At 44.6% G+C, this 20,685-nt stretch overlaps 1 protein-coding gene across 3 annotated transcripts in view; it reads left to right on the top strand.

Annotated features, from left to right (window-relative positions):
• Ube2o (ubiquitin conjugating enzyme E2 O) overlaps positions 1 to 20,685 on the top strand; it is a 54,845-nt gene that overhangs the window by 594 nt on the left and 33,566 nt on the right. The gene's annotated exons all lie outside the window — the stretch shown is intronic.

Below are 20,685 nucleotides of genomic sequence, written 5' to 3'. Positions count from 1 at the left end.
CGCCAGCCTGGGCGCACACGCCAGCCGGGCACCGCCGGCCTGGGACCCGGCTCTGGGCTTCCCGGCTCGAGGGGGAGGGGACTTGCGAGCCATGCGATGCTGTGGTGTTAGCCTCTAAATGACAGACGTGGACCGACGCCCGTGGGGACCTCCTTAGGCTCTGAGAAGCTTTCGGCATTACACCAGTGCGGCGTTTTGCTGACCCCCAAGGAGCTCTGTGCTGCATTGTGCATCAGAAAGGAAGGCCGTGCCGGGTCCGTGCGGGGAGGGGTTGTGGGCATTCCAAAAACAAAGATAGAGGTGAAAACGCCAGCCCATGTAAAAACCCAGGAAGTTCACTGGATTGCAGAATACGTGATGGGGAAGCAACCCAACCTCTTTTTGTTTTACCTTGCTGCCTCATTGTAATTGCTGCGGGAACTTTGTGAGTAAAATCATTAACAGTCACAGCCATGATATTAATAGTACTGGGGAAGATGGTGACAGCTGCGACTGGGATTGATGGCTCCTAAGTGCATTTGGACTTCTTGAAAAAAAACAATATAGAACCAGGGTGAGAGAAGGATGACCAGTTTGGAAACCTACAGGGTTTTTCTTGGCCTAAGACTGTTAAGCAAATACCCAACTCTCATATGGCATTGGAATGAGGATGGTGAATATAGCAGTTTTTATAAACAAAAGGATTTATCATCATAAACCTGAAACCTTGAACTAAGGTTGGTTTGGTGACTTGTTTTCCTGAGTGTGAATTCCTATCAGTGATTCACACACACACACACACCTCTGTATCTCACACCCCTTCTTCTTCTCCTCCCTCCCCTCTCCTTCAAGAAAACATTTTTTTTTTTTTTTTTTTTTTTTTGCGGTGCTGGGATTGAACCCAGGACTTAGCACATACTAGGCAAACTCCACCACTGAGCTACACGCCAGTCCCAAGAAAATATTTCTCAGCATGTCAGGCCTGCACTGTATTAGGTCCCTGGGAGGTTAAGATGTCTGATTTCAGAGGAGGCACTTTAGAAAATAATCTGGGTTTTTCATACTGGGAGACAAAAGGCTACAGAGGAATGGGGCTTAGTGCCACACTACAAAGGGAGTGGTGACAAAAGCTTGGACAGGAAAAAGGCCCACTCCCCAGAAGAGCCTGTGACCCATTTCCTAGTGGCAAAAGTGACTGCTGACACTGTCAGGGTCTCTTTCACACTAATGTACATATGTCCACAGCTACAGATCCACACTTCAGAACCAACTTCCCTTGAGAGAAATACAAATCAAGAAACAGCTTCTCTGACTAGGAAAGCAAATTGTAAGTTCATCCATAAAAGTAATTGGAAAGTATAACATTTTGCAGCAGAATACATATTAAAAATTGCCACAAGTATCCTGTTGGGAAAAGATGGTTATTGCTCCTTATACTGTGTGTGTCTCCTGGCTTGGTCACTAGTGACTTTCTTAAGTTTTAAAATGTTTTTCACCAATCCATCATTTTTAGAGGCTGTGACTTTTGAAATGCAGCTTATTTGACTTCAGAGTCCTGGTCTTGTGTGCCATGGCCTCCTGCCCTGAGACTCAGGGAGGCCGGCCCAGCCCACTGCTGGGAGCTGCCATGTTTATCAGTTGTTATTCCTGTTCATCTTGACTTTGGTGGTTAACTTTGTTTACAGTTATGTTCTGCCTACCCCCCACCCCTGTGTGTAATTATACAAAGTTTGGCTTAAAATACCTATTTTGGAGTTAAATAGAAAACAGCTTTAAGGCATCTGCTTAGATGGATTTAATTACATATACATACATACACACACTCTCTCTGTCTCTCTCTCTCTCTCTCTCTCACACACACACACACACACATATATATATATTTATTTATTTTTTGGTTGTAGATGCACACAATACCTTTATTTATTCTTATGTGGTGTTGAGACTCAAACCCAGTGCCAGGCGAGCTCTGTACTACTCAGCTACAACCCCAGCCCCCTAGATGGGTTTTTGAAGCTGCTCTTTTGTGACTTGCTTTGTGTGTTGGAACCCATTCTCTGTCTCTGGTGTTGGTGTTTTCTTTGCCTTTGTAGTTTCTGTAGCCTGTGGATGTAAAGAAAGCTAAGGGACATGGGGATTTGAAGGAAGTGGTAGAATGTAGTGCCCAATTAAGGTAGCAGGTCCCAGATCTTTCTTTAAGGGCTTGAGAGTAGGTTTAGTCTGATTCTTTAAAAAACATTTTTTGGGGTGTGTGTATTTGTGTGAATTTATTCCTGATAGGTAGCTGTCTGTCACCACAATCTATAGGCACAGATGACTCTAGTCAGCTGAATGTCCCCTGTTGGCCACTAATCAGTGTGGTAGGGTGGATCCTGGCACCTTGCAGCACTGTGGTTTGGGGAGGTTTTCCTTCTTACCTCCCATTCTTTGTACATTCCATCAAGGTGGCAGTGTGCTATAAGGAAAGATCAAGATAAGCATTTAGGTCCTGATTCTATGCATTGCTAATCTAGGTATGAGATCTGAGAGCCAGCAATTGGTATAATAAAGTAGTGATAGTTTTGAGAAACTTTTGTTTTGTTTGTTTGTAAAAGTTGACACCTATTGGAATCTGTTCAGTAGTGTCCATTTAATGTGGAGTGTTTCTTAGGTACTGGGATGTTTTTGTAGTTTTCATGTTCAACTGGAGGTAATGAATAAAGGCTTAATTTTTAGTTTTTGAATTTAAAGGTTGTGTATGTGTGATGTTGGGGATTGAACCCAGGGCCTTGCATATGCTGGGCCACTGCCCTACATCCCCAGCCCAGTTTAACGTCTTAGTGATCATATTTACAGAGATGAAAAGATGGCAGCAAGTCTACTCTTTTCTCCACCTCTGGGAAATGAGTAGCAGAAACCAAGTCAGTTCTTCCACGAAGCTGTTGGATTTACGGTTGTGTTCCTGAGACTTCCAGCAGCTAAAATGAAGCTTCTGGGACTTAAAAGAAGCTGGCGGCCAATGCCTCTTACACACTGTCTCCTCCCTTCCATCTTCTGACGCCTTCAGCCTGGTAGCCCTTCTGTCCACTTGAAACTCTTCCATGCCAGATGGATCTCCTCTGCAAAGGCTTGTCCCTTCCCTGTTGCTGGTCATCCTTTGAGTAAAGTTTTGGAATAAAGCCAGATGCTGACAGCTTCTTAAACCACCCTGAGCACTGGCTAGACATGGCTGGTCTTCCTGGTCTCCACCTGCCTTGCTTGGGCAGAGTGGCCACCTATAAGGAACCCTTATCATTCAAGGTCAGCTTTCCTTCTGGTGGGGTGTGTTTGTGCTTTCACCTTCTTTTGCTGTTCCCATCTCTTGTGCATTGTCTTTTAAGTTGCTGCAACATTCAGAGTCTCCCCAGGTTCAAGTGTCTAAGTTAAAGCTGTTTGTGATTACCCCACTTTTGTGAGGAGGCGGTGTGTGTGTAGCATCCTTGATGACAAGTCCCTTGGGAATTGGCTTTCTGTTTATTTTCAGCTCCTCCTCAGGCCAGCATTTCCATGGGGAAAGCTATTTAGGTGTGGCATCATAGCATGAGAGGTTTGTCTCATTCGTCCAGGTGCCAGTCCCATTAAAATCAATTGTTCTCAGTGATATAATAGGAAGAAGTTATGTAAGGTTAACCAAGATGCAGCACTAAGTGCTTCTAAATTGCATTTTATTCAGATGGGATCATAGCTTGGAGATTCTTAACAGCTGTTCTGTGATTTTATTCTTTGTCCCTTGGTCTCCCACCCCATTTCTAATTCCTAGGTCTCAGAAGCCACACAGTGTTTCTGTCTGGTCACTGCCTGACTCAAGAGCCCTTTCACCTGATGAGGGGTGCATGTATTATACTCAAAACCCTTGGGTGCTCTTTTGGATAGCACCTGCTCTGAATGACCTTGGCCAAGTCACTGCCTCATTTTCTCACTGCATTGAGGTCTGAGGTCTGTCTTCTAGCCCTTGAAATGAGCCTGCACAAATGGGGTAACCGGAAATGTAACTGGGTTGCACCTGAAATGGCTACTTAGTTATCAGCAGACAACATTCTGATGTGGACCATCAGAATCAGAGCTAACCCTCTCCCTTCAGGACTTTGCTTTCCTGCCTCACAAGGTGGTACTACATCAAAGAGTCAACTTGTGAAACTGAATTATTAAGCCTCTGCTTAGTAGTACTCATGAACCTCCTATCTCTGCTACTTTATAAGAAATGTAGTAATGCACCTGTAAAATAACAGCTGCCAACCTCCATCCAGGAGGGAGTAGAATGAATATTTACCTGTGTATGTTTGTGTGCTTTCCAGTGTACGGCAGACTTCTTTTGAAATTTCCCCAAAAGCAGATAATGAGATTATGAATTACCAGGATGGTAGAGTACAGCTTTTGTTTTATGGTAACAGGTCTAACATTATAGACTCTACTGTGTGCCAGGCACTCCAAGTGTCTTGTATGTTTTATTTAGTGCTCACAACAACTCTACCGGTGAGGTGCTATTATTAGCCCCATGTTTCAGAGGAGGAAACTGAGGAATGAAGAGGCTAAGTAATTTGCCCGGTATCATACTGCTGATAAGTGGAGGAACCTAAATGCAAATTGAAGTAAAAGTTGATGTTCTTACCTGAGAATATTTAGGTATAGGATTTGTACATGCTTGCTGTATCTGAGCAAGTACTGTGATCAAACAGGAGTTAAAACAGTGGTTGACATAATCATCCAGTCCTTAAACATTGAATGTCTTAGTGGAGTAGGAGGCAGCTCCAGGTGGGGAGGGAGGAGGGTGTGAGAGACTGGGACGGGCAGGTTGGTGATGGGAGGAGCGGAAGGTGATGGGCAGGAGCTGGTGGGGAGTAGGGCCTGTTGCCACATGCTGCTGTGTTCACACATTTCATTCCCTGCCCTCATTCATTTTCAGAATAACTGTCGAAAACATGTATTATTTCTTGACTGCCCCAGAACACTGAATGAAAGCAGCTCTGGTCTGATCCCAACAGCTCTGGTCTCCACCTCTACCTCCACCTCCACCTCCTGGAGCAAAACTAGTGTGGAGATGCCCAGTAGCTGGCATTGCCCTCTTGGTTGGAAGTGGTCAGTGCTGGCCCGTGTGGTGGTCCCGCCTGTCATCCCAGCACCTGAGGAGGCTGCTGCAAGAGAATCACAGGTGCAAGCTCAGTTTAGTGAGACCCTGTCTCAAAAAAATAAAGACTGTGATGTGGCTCAGTGTTAGAGTGCCTCAGTGCCTCTGGTTTGATCCCGGGTACCAAAAAAATAAAGTGGTCAGTGTCAGGAATTCTAGCTTGACCTCCTGTCCCCTCTGCGGCTGCGGTTGTCCTCCTCCTGCTGGGAATGCTGAGTCATGGACAGGGATGGAGGATTCCTGGAGAGGTGTCCCGCCTTGGCTGTGTCTCTTCCCTTCAGTGGCCCTGCATTTTGTGTGTTTTTTGCTTTAGGCTTTTGAGGTCTTTTTGTACCTTTTTCATCCCACTTCACTGTTGTCCCTGTTTTCTCTTTTTCATTTTCCTGTTTTATCAAGAGGAACTTTCTCTTTCTTTTTAAACTATTTACCAGCTACTGGGCCTCATGGAATCCACTGGAACCTGTTTAGGGTCAGTACTTTTAAAAAGGGGTATAGTTGTCATGTGTAATGTGAATTGCCATTACAACAGTGCTGGGCACATGATCAGTGTCAGCTGCCCCTAGTGGTCCCTTCAGAGTTGGAGTCAGGGCAGTCTGGGTTTTCACCCCGAAGGGCATAATTTGAGCTCCTGCTTTGGCGCATCGCCCTCCCGGTGTTTAGTCTGCTTCGGCTAATTTAAATTGATCATCAAAAGGGGAAAAGCAGCAACTAGGAATGTTTATGAAGTGCTTGACAGTTTACAGTGTGCTGTCACTTACCTATCCTAACAGGATATTGGTGTTGTTAACTCTAGCTCCTTCAGGGGACTCTGTATGCTTGGGCAGCAGCCACCAGGCCCAGGGAAGGTCATGGCTTCAATGCTGCAGCATCCACATCACAGCACTTTCGAATCCCATTCAGAATTGCTTCTGTTCTAACCTCTCAGCCACTATCAGGGGTCTATTAGGAACCATCTGACATATGTGGTTACGGGCAGGGGAGAGCAAAATGCTTACTGGAATGTTTTTGTAGCTCAGAATAAAATTGAGACATGTTAATGGATAACCATCTGAGATTATCTTCTCCAAGGTCATTTGTCCTTCAACCCACGCTGACCTCATTGAATGGAGCCTAGTCACTTGTGTTCAGGTGACCCAGAGGTCCCCTAAGCACAGCTATGTTCTTCTAAAGCAAGATTGTGAAAAGCAGTTTTCTGTGTTTTAAATATTGTGGACAAATGATAAACCACTTAAAAGTATTCACCTGGCAATAAATATTGAAGCGAATGTCATTTTGGGGTTAAATCTGGTTATTTGGTTAGGGAACTTTTGACGTGTTTGCCTGTTTTGAGACACTGCAGCAGCCTTTACTGTTCTGCAGTTTGGTCAAGGGAGTGAGACACTTGCCAGGTCACTTTGGGTTCAAATTGATAGCTCAGACATATCTGGGATACAATCCTTGACTATGGCAATTTCAAGTGAAAAATTTAAGATACTGAGTCATACTTTGGGGAAGAAAAAAGCCTACCCGACAAATAAGATGAAAATCCTACCCAACAAATAAGATGAAAATCCCCAGCCAGCACCGACAGATTTCCTGCAGGCACCCTCAAAAAGAGCGTCCTTCATTTGCATCCTGCAAGTGGAAGCTGGCCTGTGACACATTGCAGCTCTGATGATCTTCTTTGGTGTAATTCTGATTTTTAGTGGGAGCTGCTGCTGGGGTGTGTGGACTGGTGAAACTGCCTGTTCACTGGACTGGGTTTGCTGGTCCCTGACATGCAGGTAGGAAGTTTATAGACCCACAGATCATGTCTCTCTGTATGGCTTTGGAGAGCATCAGACTTGGCACATGCAGTGCTAGGAGCATTCGTGTATTTATCTGCTTCTTTTAATTACTTAAGGGATTTTGAGGGCCCTGAAGGTTGATGACGTCATCTTCTAGCCAAGGAGGAAGGCATCTGTCCCTTCTTTTGGGCCATCCCAGTGCTCTGCAGGTATAAATGGGTATCTGGCTCTAGTTCCCTATGACCTGCACCCCGTTTGGCCTCTGATACACTAAGCATACTGGCTTCCCGAAGCGCACAAATGCCTGCCAGCTTCCTGGTCGCTGCATTTCTGACATTTTCTCTGCCCTGGTCCTCCATTGGGCCTGTCTTCGGGTTCTGGGGTTTCATTTTGCTTGACTGTACCAAAGTTTTCTTTTTTTGCTTTTAATCTTCTTCCTGTTTTCCCAGAGATGAGAACTTCCCCAGCACCTGCCTCTTCTCGTCTCTCCCTGTTGTGGTTGTTGTTTTAGTGCACCTGGTACCTGCATTTAGATTACTTTCACTCTGCATCTCACATTCCCAGCTGCTTACTTGATAGCTCCATCCTACCATCTAGAACCTCACATTTTGAGGGTATAAAACTTTGGGATTGTTGCTGCCCGTTCCCCAGCCCCAAGTCTGGAATTTTTTAAAAAATCCCTCAGGTTTTAATATGAAAAAAATTCAATGTACAGAAAAATTGAAAAACTGAGCCACTGATAACTAACTGCCAACCATCATGAGTCAGCAGCTGTCGACTACTATATGGCTTTTTCTGTGTATATGTGTGTAAATATGTTTCCTCCTTAGGCATTTCTGTTAGGAGCAGGCATGATATGATGGCCCATCCATCACCCCTCAGTACTTGAGCTCACAGCTTCAAAATCAGAACATTTGGGATCATTTTAAATTTACCTTCTTTGGCCCCCATTATAATTTGCCATCAGTGTTTTTACAAAATGCATCTTGCATCTTGTTCTTGTGTTCCCTTTCTGTAACTCTGGTTTGCTTTGCCTACCTGGACTGGTGTGGCCTTCTCCCTATCCAGCCTCTGTTTCAGCCGGGTGACAGCACCACACACTGACCTCCCAGGTGGCTGCTTGGTCTGTATCAGGACCCCGCCCTTGTCCATTGTCAAGGCCCCTCATCTGCAGTCCTGCCGCATCCTGCCTCTTCATTTGACTCCAGCCAGCTGGCTGCAATGCCCTGTAATGCCCTGTGGCACATCCACGTTCTTTCTCCTGGACTGGAAACTCTTGAGAAAGAGACAGTAAATCCTAAATGATGCACATGGAGATTCTTGGGAAACATTTGAGTGAAAGACCAGAGTTTACCCCTTCTTGCTTGCCTGTGAAGTATTCTTCATAGCATCTTCTTTGTCTTCTTTCAGACACCTCATGGTCTTTACTGGAGCTGTGTGAACCCTTGTCAACAAGTTTCACCCCTGGTCCCGGCAAATTGACCGTGTCATTTATTGCTCAAGCTGAGCTCTTTTGAGAGCACTATGAAAAATAACACTGGCACATATGGGCATCTTAATACTAGGAAGAGCAGATTAATCAAAACATACCATATTGTAGTTTACTATTTTAGCAACTTCCATCAGGAGTCTTCTCGGCATAGTGTGTACACAGAGGGCTAGGACAGAGCCAGCTAGAGCTGAGAATGCACCCATGTTTGGAGTTGAGCCCCAGCAGAATTTGAGACACTCTCCTGGCCACTGGGCCAGGAGCATAGGCTGTATGTCAGCTGAGGCTGTGTCCAGTGAAAAATCTGCCAGTTGTCACTACATTGGGTCACCAAGTCCTCGACATTACAGCTCTGAGGTCACCGGTTTGATGTTCCCAAGCAGCCCGAGTTCTAGCTTCTGTAGTAACTGCCACACCCAGGTGGGAGCACCCAGCCTCTTGGGCGCTCACTTATCCAGCAGGGAGAATGCCTGTCTGTTGTGCCAAGCAGTCGTAAACCGTCCTGAAAATACTTGGGCGATGCACGTATGTTTCCTGAGTGGTGATCAGTATCTAGTCCTCACCTGAGGGGCATGCCACCTCTGCTGGGAAGAATACCAACCCAGCTGCAGGTGGAGCAGGATGGTAGCTGGGGCTTTATGCTCTGCCTGAGCCGAGACCCTGGTTGGGGCAGAGGCCAAGAGTGCCACCAGGAGTTGCAGTGGTTATTGCCAGGCCTATCGCTTTGAAGAAACATGGAACCATGTTTTTAAAATGGATAAGGTGGGTTGGGGCTGATGCTCAGTGGTAGGGCCCCTTGCCTAGCACATGCCAGGTCCTGGGTTCAATCCCCAGCACTGCCAAAAAAGAAAGATAATAACCCCTCTGTTTATCAGTGTATCCGTGGTAGGAGAAGTGAGAAGAACATGAATAAATACAGTCTAGACCAGCACCTCTCTGAGGCACTGTTCATACCATCACTTGGGACTCTCCTTGTATCTAACAGGTGTCTAGTGATGCTGCTGCTGCTGCCTGCCCTCTGAATTGCACTGATGATCTACAGTTCTTCCAAAACTAGGGATGGGCCCAGCGCAGTGGTACATGTCTATAATCCCAGCAGTTTAGGAGGCTGAGGCAGGAGAATCACAAGTTCACAGCCAGCCTCTGAAATTTAACAAGGCCCTAAGGAACTTGGCAAGACCCTGTCTCTAAATAAATACAAAAAGAGCTGGGAAGGCAGATCAGTGGTTAAGCACCCCTGAATTCAATCCCCAGTACCAAAAAACCAGGAATGTCAGTAGGTTTTGGTTTTTTCTTCTCCCCATATTCTAGTATGTAATTGATTTGAGGTCTTTGTCTTCTTGTTTTTCTAGTGCCAGTGTTAATGAATCAGAAATCATCAAAAGGGCCACAGAAGGACAGGAAATCGATAAGGTGACCCTAATAATCAGGCAGCTCTCTCTGCTTCCTCTTCCCCTCCTCACTGCTTGCTGACAATTATTATTAACCCAACTGTTGCTAAGAAGTTTCAGTGAATTGCATTTTTTTTAGGATGGAAATGTGCTAGTTGTTAGCGATATAATGCAAGCAGTCAAGAGGAAAATGATCGTTCACCATTTTAGTGAAATTGCTTTGATCCAGCCAGTCTTAGTGGACTTCTGCTGGAGGCCACACAGTTTTAACCCATGCTTCCCATGTGCCCCATTTTAGAGAGGGAGAGACTGAAATCCAGATAGTGCCTATGATTTGCCCAATGCCACAGAGCTAGAAAGAGACAGGCCAGATTTGAACCCAGGATTGTTTGTGCTGCAGGGTACAAGTTCTTTTCACTAGCTACACAGCTTCCCCTACACTGAACCAGATGCTTTGGACAGTGGAGATTCCCTGGCCCTCCAGCTCAGGGACCCACAGACTTCCTAGGAAGGGCCAAATGGTGAATGATTTAGACATTGCAGGCTCTACCATCTCCTTCACAGCCCCTCAACTTTACCATCGCGACACACAAGCACCCAGAAATACGAAGCAAACATTGTGCAGGCTATGTTGCAATAAAACTTTATTTAAAAAAATAAAAGGCATAAGCTGGATTCAGCCTTCAGGTTGTAGTCTGCTCACCTGTGCTCTAGAAGTGTCTTGACCAGTAGAGATGTAATGTGAGCTTTGTCGGAAAAAGTAAATAGGAACAGGCAAAAGTAGTTTGTTTTGTTTTATATTTTAAGGTAGCTGTAGATGGACAGAATGCCTTTGTTTTGTTTATTTTTTATTTTTAAAAATATCTTTATTTTATTTATATTTTAAATGTGGTGCCAAGGATCGAACCCACAGCCTCATGCATGCTAGGCGAGCACTCTACCACTGAGCCACATCCCCAGCCCTGTTTTGTTTATTTTTGTTCTAAAGATCAAACCCAGTGCCTCACACATGCTAGGCAAATGCTCTACCACTGAGCTACGTCCCAGCCCCATAAGTAGTCTTAATACTATTTTAATTGGCCCAATGATTTCATGATATTAACATTTAATCTGTATGAAAATTACTAAGAAGTTATTGTACATTTGACAACAGTGGCAGCTGTATTGCATTGCGCTGCTCCTCAGCCTTAGTCTGGTAGGAGGAAAGCCACCCTCTGATCCCCTATTCAGCCCTACTTTCTTGATAGCACCTGGCAGCATCTGAGATGGTACTGCTCCATGTCCTTCTCGCTGTCCTCCCAGCCAGAAGGTAAGGGAAGTGCTCTACTGTACACCCAGTGCTGGAGAGCACTGGCCCCACATAGGTGCTCAGGGAGACCTGCTGAATGGGTAAATGCATGGCTACTCGAAAGTGGCAAGGGCTGAGCCTAGGTGAAGGGTGTTAACATGGCGGGGGGTGCTTAGGAGCAGTTTTCGTGGGGGTGGAAGAGAAGAGCCTGGAAAGCGGTGGTAGAGGGACATACACCTAGACCAGGAGATTAGTTTGCATCCAGGCAGCTGAGTCAGGAAGTTGGAGGGACAGGTGGAGAAGTGGTACACTTGAGCACTTCCTCACTTAGGCCTCAGAGCTTCTTCAACTTACATCCTGAGGACCCCAGTGAGCTCCTGTTTATATGGGTTGTATCTATTAATGTTTCACCATATAAGGAGTTAGGACAATTCAGAGCCCAAGAACACCAGGCACAGTCTGTTAGCCTCTGAGCAATGGCATCACCACACATCATGAGGCCTCTGAAGACTAGCACATGGGAACTGTGAGAGGATAGAGTGCAAAGGGCAGCTGCCCTCTTAGTGTTGACTGGTAAGAGCTCTGATTTTGGATCTCCTAAAAGGTCTTGGGACCCTGGAACCAGTTCTTGAGCACGACTGAGCTGGAGGTGGGATGGAAGCAAGAGAGTGCAGGTGAGATCAGGTTTGACTGCAGAGAATGGTCATCATGGAAACTTCTGTGCACCACTGTGTTCCGAGCCCTATGTGTGCTTTTTTTAAGCTTCATTGGCAGAGCCCTGTGAAACAGGTGTGTTATGTCACAGACGAAGAGAGGTCTGAGTTCTGCCCAGGGTCAGGAAGTGAGTGGAAATGCTCAGGTCAAATCTTGACTGCACCCACAGCCACCTGGTCAGTTGCCCTGCATCATATCATATTTTGCATTGTGTTTGCTATGTGGCATGTAGGTCTTTGATGACAGATGCAGGAGTTAGGGATTGTATTTTTACAAAACAACATGTATCTCCAAACTTTGCAGTGATGATCTGACAGCAGTTCATGGGTGGATTGGGTAGGGGAACTGGAGATCAGTCAGAAATTCTTGGCAGTTTTAGGTGAGCTTTCTTATGTGCATTTAATTTGCATGACATCACATATTTGCATGGCATGGAGTGATAAAAGTGCTGATATTTCAAACATGGTGGCCCTAAGTGTGAACCAACCCCTTTATCCAGTACCTAGTGGAGAAGTGGCTGTCTTTTCCAGAACAAGGGGAAAAGCTGACTGTGTTGGGGTTTACTGATAGATTGTGGGGGTTTTTTTGAACATAATTTAATGATGCTCATTTAGAACATTGGATCTAACACCCCTGTAAAATTGGGACAGTTGTGATCAAGCTTTGAATTAGAGCAGTGTGGTAGAGAGAAAGATAGGGTGGGTGGGAAAGTTTTTCAGATGGGGCTCCAAGGCATGAAGAGTGTTTGGGACTAGCAAACATTCCACGACCTGGCATGCAGCACAGTCCAGGAGTGTGTGGGGAGGAAGGAGACAGGGAAGAATCAGTGTATCGTCATGCTGGGCCTTCAGATAATCAGGAGAGAGATGAGGAACCACTGAGATTTGTTTTGTGTGTGGGCGGTGGGGGGCTGTCTTTTTAATTCTGCTAAAATAATTTGAACAAAATTTTCCACCTTAAGGTGTGTGTGTGTGTGTGTGTGCGCGCGCGCGCGCACGCGCGCGTAATGTTGGGGATGGAACAAGGGTCTTGTGTTTTTTTTTTTTTAATAGTTGGACACAATATTTTTATTTATTTTTATGTGGTGCTGAGGATCGAACCCAGGGCCTCACACATGCTAAGCAAGTGCTCTACGACTGAGCTACCCCACTTGAACCATTTTTAAATTAAAAGTTCAGGAACATTAAGTGGTTCATTCACATTGCTGTGCAACCATCATACCATCTCCAGGACTTTTTCATCATCTCATCTGAAACTCTGTATCCATTAAACAACTCAACAAATCACTATATATATAGCTTTTAGAAAAAGGTTTTGTGAAAGTAGTAGATATTCATGGTCGACCCATGGTTACTTACCCTAGGAGAATGACACAGGGAAACACAAAAGAGACTCAGGGTGTAGTGTACGTGGCCAAGTGGGTGTCCAATAGAAGGAGATCAGCGTGGACAGAGGACCAGAGCAAGTGGAAGATTCTGTGTTGAACGGACTGTGAATCAGATGGCCTGGCAACTTCACTATGATGAAAGATACCTTCCTTGGAATTGGGTGTTCAGTCTGTCCCCTGCTTTTTGCTTCTTGCTGTCCTGTTTCAAGCCCTAATCATTGTATTTATATATAAGTTTTTTATAAAGATCCTATAAATTGTCCTCATATACCCTCACCCAGTTTCCCCTATATAACCTCTTACAGGCTGTGGTTTATTTGCCCAAAGTAAGAAATTAACTTTGTTCCCACATCTTTAACGGAATTGCACATTTTGACTTGGATTTGTTTCCGTTTCTGCCCTGTTTCTGCTCCAGGATCCCATCCAGGATGCTGCTTTGCATTCAGCATAGTTGCCTTTGGGTGTTGGGAATTACCCTCCTAATGAACCTTTCCATTTCATTTCCTGTCCTGGGAGTTAGCTTTTCTTGAGACTTGTTCAGGAAGGTGGGTATGGCCAATAGGTTCTGATGCCAGAGAGAAGGGGTCACGTCAGATACTTTCTAAGAGGCACTCTAGAAATTACAAGCAATCCTGGGTCCCAGTTTGAGGTGGGATGTGGTAGTTAGGGCTGGGGTGTGGGCCCCACTCTTAGAACCTGGGGTCAGCAGGCCAGAAAAGACTGGGCTTAAGGGCCATTTTTCAGTATCTAATGATCCAGCATTGAAAAAAAAAATTGCTGGTATCTTTTGCTTATTTGTCTTCCATCCTGATTGCTAAGTTACTTATATACCCTTAATACAGGTTGGGTATCCTTATCTAAAATGCCTGGGACCAGAAATGTTGCAGATTTTGGAGTTTTTTGAATTTGGGAATATTAATTAGACTTTACTCAGTTAGCATCCCTAATCTAAAAAATTCAATATGAAATTCTCCAGAATCCAAAACTTTTTTTTTTTTTTTTTTTTTTTGGCAGGGAGAGAGTATACTGGGGATTGAACCCAAGGACACTGCCACTGAGCCACATCCCCAGTCCTTTTTACTTTTTATTTTAAGCCATGTTCTTGCTAAGTTGCTGAGGCTGGCCTGGAACTATGATCCTCCTGCTTTAATCCACTGAGTTGTTGGGATTACAGGCATGTGCCACTGTACCTGGCCAGAATCCAAAACTTTTTAAATAGAATTTCAGACCATTTCAAATTTTTGGATTAGGGATGCTCAGCCTGTTTTTTTATAAAAAAAAAAAAAAAAAGTGTGTGTGTGTGTGTGTGTATGTGTATGTATATATATAAATAAATAAATTGGTTAAGAAAAAAAAAAGGTACCTGTAATTCTACCATTCAAGAACAAGAATAAGTGGCATTTTTATGTGTATGGAGTGGGGTAGTACTAGGAATTGAACCCAGAGCCCCATACATGCTAGGCAGATGCTCTACCACTGAGCTATATCCCTCTACCACTCAAGGATAACTGTTTTTTTTTTGTTTTGTTTTGGGTACTGGGGATTTAACCCTGGGTGCTTTTACTACTAGCTACATCCCCAGCCCTGTTTAGTTTTTGTTTTGAGAGAGGGTCTGGCTAAATTGCTCAGGATTGGCAGGCTTGGTGGTGCATGCCTGTAATCCCAGCAGCTTGGAAAGCTGAGACAGGAGGGTCTTAAGTTCAAAGCCAGCCTCAATAACTAAGTGAGGTCTTGGGGCTGGGGATGTGGCTCAAGCGGTAGTGCGCTTGCCTGGCCTGCGTGCGGCCCCGGTTTGATCCTCAGCACCACATACAAACAAAAGATATTGTGTCCGCTGAAAAACTAAAAAATAAATATTAAAAAAAAATAACTAAGTGAGGTCTTAACCAATTTAGTGGCTCTGTCTCAAAAAAATAAATTTAAAAAAAGGTCTGGGGAGGTGGCTCAGTGGTTGAGTGCCGCTGGGTTCAATCCCCAGTACCAAAAAAAAAATTTAAAAAATGCTGAGAATTTTGCTAAGATATGCAGGTTGGCCTCAAACTTGCAATACTCTTACCTCAGCTTCCCCAGTTGCTAGGATTACAAGTGTGCACCACTGTGCCCTGCTACCTGCATTTTATTACATATTTCAGTGGATGGTTACTCTTTTTTTACACATATAAATATTTCTGTTTAGAAAAGCACATACTGTGCTAATTCTAACCTTCTTGTGTCATCTCCTAATAAACTATACAAATGGGTCAGATTCCAAAAGAATCTGTTTGCAGGTGTTCAGGAGGGCTCTTTGCAGTACCTAGCTGTGCTTCCACTGAAGAGTGGAAGCTTTAAAGTCAGATGTAGTCTTCTCTGTTGATTAGTGTTCTATAAGGCATCTTTTCCAAAAACAGACTGTCACCTGCATTGAAACCTGTCAGACTCATTACAGTGCAGGTGTCCCCTCCTTGAACTTTAACTTGCAATTCTCCTGCCTCAGCCCAGGAAAACCCTTTGTAATTGCTTGGCATCTTCCCTCACCTTGATGTTACCCTGATTCTCATAGGCCTGAACCAAAGGAATCATTCCCCAGTGTGTTTTAAAGGTAAAGAACATCAGGAACTAGAAGCCCTTTGCCACCATGACCTTGCTCAGACTGGGTCTCAATGCCAAGCCTTCTGCAGCCCTGCAGAAACAGGAGGCTGAGATTGTGCTCATCACTGCCTGGAGCTTGGGGCTCTGCCGCTCATGGGTTACTCTCTGGAACTTGCCAAGAGTCCTGTTACAACCCTTGCAGAGCATGGTTGACACCTTGCCAGGGACACCTCAGCCTGTGGGCTTAAGTTGGTCCGCTCATCCTGCATGCTTTTGGAGTAGCCATGGTTTTCTTCCTGCCTCTTTCTTGTAATATAGTCTGTACTTCAAGGGCCCTCATACATAATCTGTACTTCAAGGGCCCTCATAAACTTCCTGGGGCAGCAGTTTGAGCACACAGTGCCATTGCTCTTTTCAGGTGCAGTGGGGTTAGTGTTTATTAGACATACAGACTAAGTCCTTGGCACAGATCAGAAAGGCCAGTGGACTGCTCTTTTTCAGGAGACTAGCTTTGGTCCTGCCCATAGTGCTCCTGAGTTGGATGTTCACAGGCGATGTGTTTCTGTGTCAGGAAATTTCCTGTTTTTTCTGAATGTATACAGTCTTTTTTTTTTTTTTTTTAGAGAGAGAGAGAGAGAATTTTAATATTTATTTTTTTTTTAGTTTTTGGCGGACACAACATCTTTGTTTGTATGTGGTGCTGAGGATCGAACCCGGGCCGCACGCATGCCAGGTGAGCGCGCTACCACTTGAGCCACATCCCCAGCCCCCCCCCTTTTTTTTTTTTTAATGCTGGGAATTTAACCCAGGAGCACTCAACCTCTGAACTGCGTCCCTAGCCCTTTTGTATTTTTTATTTTGAGACAGGGGCTTGCTGAGTTGTTAGGGCCTTGCTAAATTGCTGAAGCTGAACTTAAACTTGCAATTCTCCTGCCTCTTGAGTCACTGGGATTACAGGTGTGTACCACCATACCTGGCTAACCAATCCCCCTTGACCAGTTAATTTGTTTTCAGTTTTAAATAATGGGATTCTGATATCATTACATTTTTATTTCATACTTTTGTTACATTTTTGCATTTTTAGGTTTCTTAAATGAATTCCTAGATGGAGTTACTAGGTACATTTAAAAGACCTTTGATTAATTTTACTTGCCATCCTAAAAAATGCCACCCATTTTCCATCTGTCTTGTGATGCCTGTTTTCTGCATGAAGATGAAGATTTGTGGCAGTACACATGAGATTCCCAGCCTCAGGAAGGCTGGTACTTGGTCAGCTGGTGGGACCTTCAGTTGACTATACCTGTGCTGGGATGTTTCTTTGGGGTACAGGCTAGTCTGTTGTGCCTTCAACCCAGGGAATGTGTCTCTACACATAGGGCTGGACTCGTGCCTTAAGTGAGCCAGAAGGGGAAGGTGGTACATGGGGTTGGGATGAACGTGCAAACCTGTGATTGCTTGGTATCTGCAAATAGAAAAAAAAAAAAAAAAACAGACTCCTCTAGTTGTGGGGGAAGGAATGTACTCACCTTTGAGAGGTTCTGGGTGGAGTCTCTGACCAACTGTGACTGCTGCCTGGGGAATAGTTTAGCCCCACTTCCCTTTCCATGTTATGGGGAAATGAATGTAATTGAAAATAAGATTGAACGTCTAGAGGGAATACTGCTAATTTTCTGTCCCATAATACTGTTTATTTTTGCAGTGCTAGGGACTGAACCCAGAGCATTGCTCATGCCAGAGAAGTACCACTGTGCTACACCCCCAGCCTTGTTTTTTAACAGATACATAAAAACGTAAAAATGATCCGTATTAGAGGAAGCACAATGGCCCATGCCTGTAATCCCAGTGGTTTGGGAGGCTGAGGCGGGAGAATTGTGAGTTCAAAGCCATCCTTAACAGTTTAGCTAGGCCCTGAGCGACTCAGTGAGACCCTGTCTCTAAATAAAAATACAAAAAGGGCTGGGGAGGGTTGGGGATGTGGCTCAAGCGGTAGCGGGCTTGCCTGGCATGTGTGCAGCGCTGGGTTCGATCCTCAGCACCACATACAAATAAAGATATTGTGTCTGCTGAAAACTAAAAAATAAATATTAAAAAATTCTCTCTCTCTCTCAAAAAAAAAAAAAAAAGAAAAAGGGCTGGGGATGTGACTCAGTGGTTGAGTGCCTCTGAGTTCAATCCTTGGTACCAAACAAACAAAAATATACATATTAAAGAGGTAACCATGTGATGTTGCAATACATGTATACATTGTATAATATTTAAGTCAAGTTAAACATATGTTTCCTTATACACTTATCACTTATTCCTTTTTTGCAGTGCCTAGGCAAGTGCTCTATCATAGTTAATATAGAAAATTGCACAACATTCAAAAAAGGTTTAAAAGAATATAAGCTGGGAGGGGCTGGGACTGTGGCTCAGCAGTAGAGCGCTCACCTAGCACGGACAGGACCCGGGTTTGATCCTCAGCACCACATAAAAATAAAGGCATTGTGTAAAAAAAAAAAAAGAATATAAGCTGGGCACAGTGGTTCACACCTGTAATCCCAGCAGCTCTGGAGGCTGAGGCAGGAGGATTATGAGTTCAAAGCCAGCCTTAGCCACAGCAAGGTGCTAAGCAGCTCAGTGAGATCCTGTCTAAATAAAATTCAGAATAGGGCTGGGCATGTGGCTCAGTGGTTGAGTGCCCCTGAGTTCAACCCCTGGCACCCCCCCCCCGCCCCCCCCCCGCCGCCGCAAAAAAAAAAAAGAATATGTAGTGAAATGTTTGTCTTCTTTCTATCATTTCCCTGTATGCATACTCCAGTGTGTGTGGGGTGTGTGTGTGTGTGTGTGTGTGTGTGTGTGTCTCTGTCTAATTTGGGTTGTGGTCTTGCTTTGTTGCCAGGTGGCCCTAAACTCATGGGCTCGTGTGATCTTCCTGCCTCAGCCTCCCAAGTAGCGGGAACTACAGGCATCCTGCGTCTGTCTTGTATTTTAATTTTTTCCATATAGTAGTAGCTCTGGGTATAGCTGTTCAGCACTTGCAGGGTCGTAGCTTTGGGTTCAGTCAAACCTGGGTTCATTTTGAGACTTTCTCTTTAGTCTTGTTGTGGCAGTTCCCGCCCGACCTGGTACATCTTGTCCCTCGGGGCTGTCTAGGCATGTTGCTTCCCTTCTTCTGTCTGCAGTGTCACCCTTTGTGCCAGGATGCTCAGTTGGATCCAGCATGCTGTCACTTGAGGAAGAGGCCAGCTCTGCTCTTTGTAGAATAGTGTAGGAATCCAGTATGCCTTGCTGGGCACTACACAGCCCTTCTTCTGGGACAGGGATTCTCCATAGTCAGGGTGTCACTGAGGGGTGGTGGGGGAACGGGTCTCATAGGGCTTTTTGAATCAAAAGATCCCGGGAGGGGGAATATTTAAAAAAAAAAAAAAAAATAGCCAGTGGTGCATGCCTATAATCCCAGAGGTTCAGGAGACTAAGGCAGGAGGATTGCAAGTCAAAGTGAGCCTCAGCAATGGTGAGGCACTAAAGCAACTCAGTGAGACCCTGCCTCTAAATAAAATGCAAAATAGGGCTGGGAATGTGGCTCAGTGGTAGAGCTAGCATGTGTGAGGCACTGGGTTCGATTCTCGGCACCACATATAAACAAATAAAATTAAAGTCCATCTACAATTAAAAAAATATTTAAAGAAAAAAAAAAAGGCAGATGCAAACTGTGGTCCAATGTAGCAGGTTCTATTTCCTTTCCCGGGATGGGGAATTAACCTCATTAAGAGTCCAGTGAGATGCTTCTCACATAGCACAGCTGTAGTCGTAGGGTTATACTGTCCTTTACAATTTCCAGGGAGACATGTGAGCCCAGTGATTCCCAAGATAGGGTGTTTCCTCCATGTCGAATGTCCCCTGGATCCTGGACCTCATGCTCTTCTCCTCTGTGTAGCCCATGTCAGATCAGGAGGGTGTTTTCAGCTGCCAAGTGTAGCTGCAGATGGCATCCTTGCCCAAGCCCAAGGAGCTGTGGCTGTGTGTAGATGTCAGAGTTCATGAAGGGACTGGACAGGATGCCAGGGTAGCCTGATTGGACCCCTTTATTTTATAGTCAAGGAACTAAAGACTTCAGTGGCTTTGTGGTTTAGATGATGGTTGATAGTAGCCACAAACAGAAGACTAAGATTCCCATCAGATCTTAGAGGCACAGGGGTTAGTTGTGCTGATGGTAGTTTCCTAATGATTTCATTAGAGTTGAGATGGGTTTTGGTATTTAACTTGAAATGCAGAATCTAATACAAAGGATTGATGGGGCTTTACTTTAAAAAGAAAACAGAAAGCATCCTACGTTAAAAACCATGGAACCAGGCAGCTGCAGCTCAACTTGGTTTATCCTAAAACAAACAAAACAGGTTTCTTGAGATAATTCACATCCGTTTTTTAAAAAGGGATTTGTAAAATCCCTTTGTAAGGGGCTGGGTTTGTGGCTCAATGGCAGAGTGCTTGCTTTGTGGCAGGGCGCTTGCACTGGGTTCGATCCTCAGTACCATATAAAAATAAATAAAGATATTGTGTCCGTCTACAACTGAAAAAATATTTTTTAAAAATCCCTTTGTAAAGCATGCATTTCAAGTGGTTTTTAGTATATTCAAGGACTGGCACAGCTATCACCACTGTCCATTTTAGGACATTTTCATCACCCATACCCATCAACAATCACAACCCTCTTCCCTCCCCCTCCCAACCCCTGGTAACCATGTTCTGTCTATGACTTTGCCTGTGCTGGGCATGGCACATAAATAGATGAAAACAACACAAAGCGTTTTGTGTCTGGCTTCTTATGATATTTTTTAAGGTTTATCCATGTTGTAGCACATATCAGAACTTATTCCTTTTTATGGCCAGGTGATATTCCATTGGTATGAACATTCTACATTTTGTTTATCCTTTCATTAGTTGATAGACATTTGGTGGTTTCATTTTTGACCTGCTC

Source organism: Marmota flaviventris, chromosome 17 (genome assembly GCF_047511675.1).
Source record: "Marmota flaviventris isolate mMarFla1 chromosome 17, mMarFla1.hap1, whole genome shotgun sequence".
Taxonomy (NCBI): Eukaryota; Metazoa; Chordata; class Mammalia; order Rodentia; family Sciuridae; genus Marmota; species Marmota flaviventris.
This window is presented reverse-complemented; position numbering and strand designations above follow the sequence as displayed.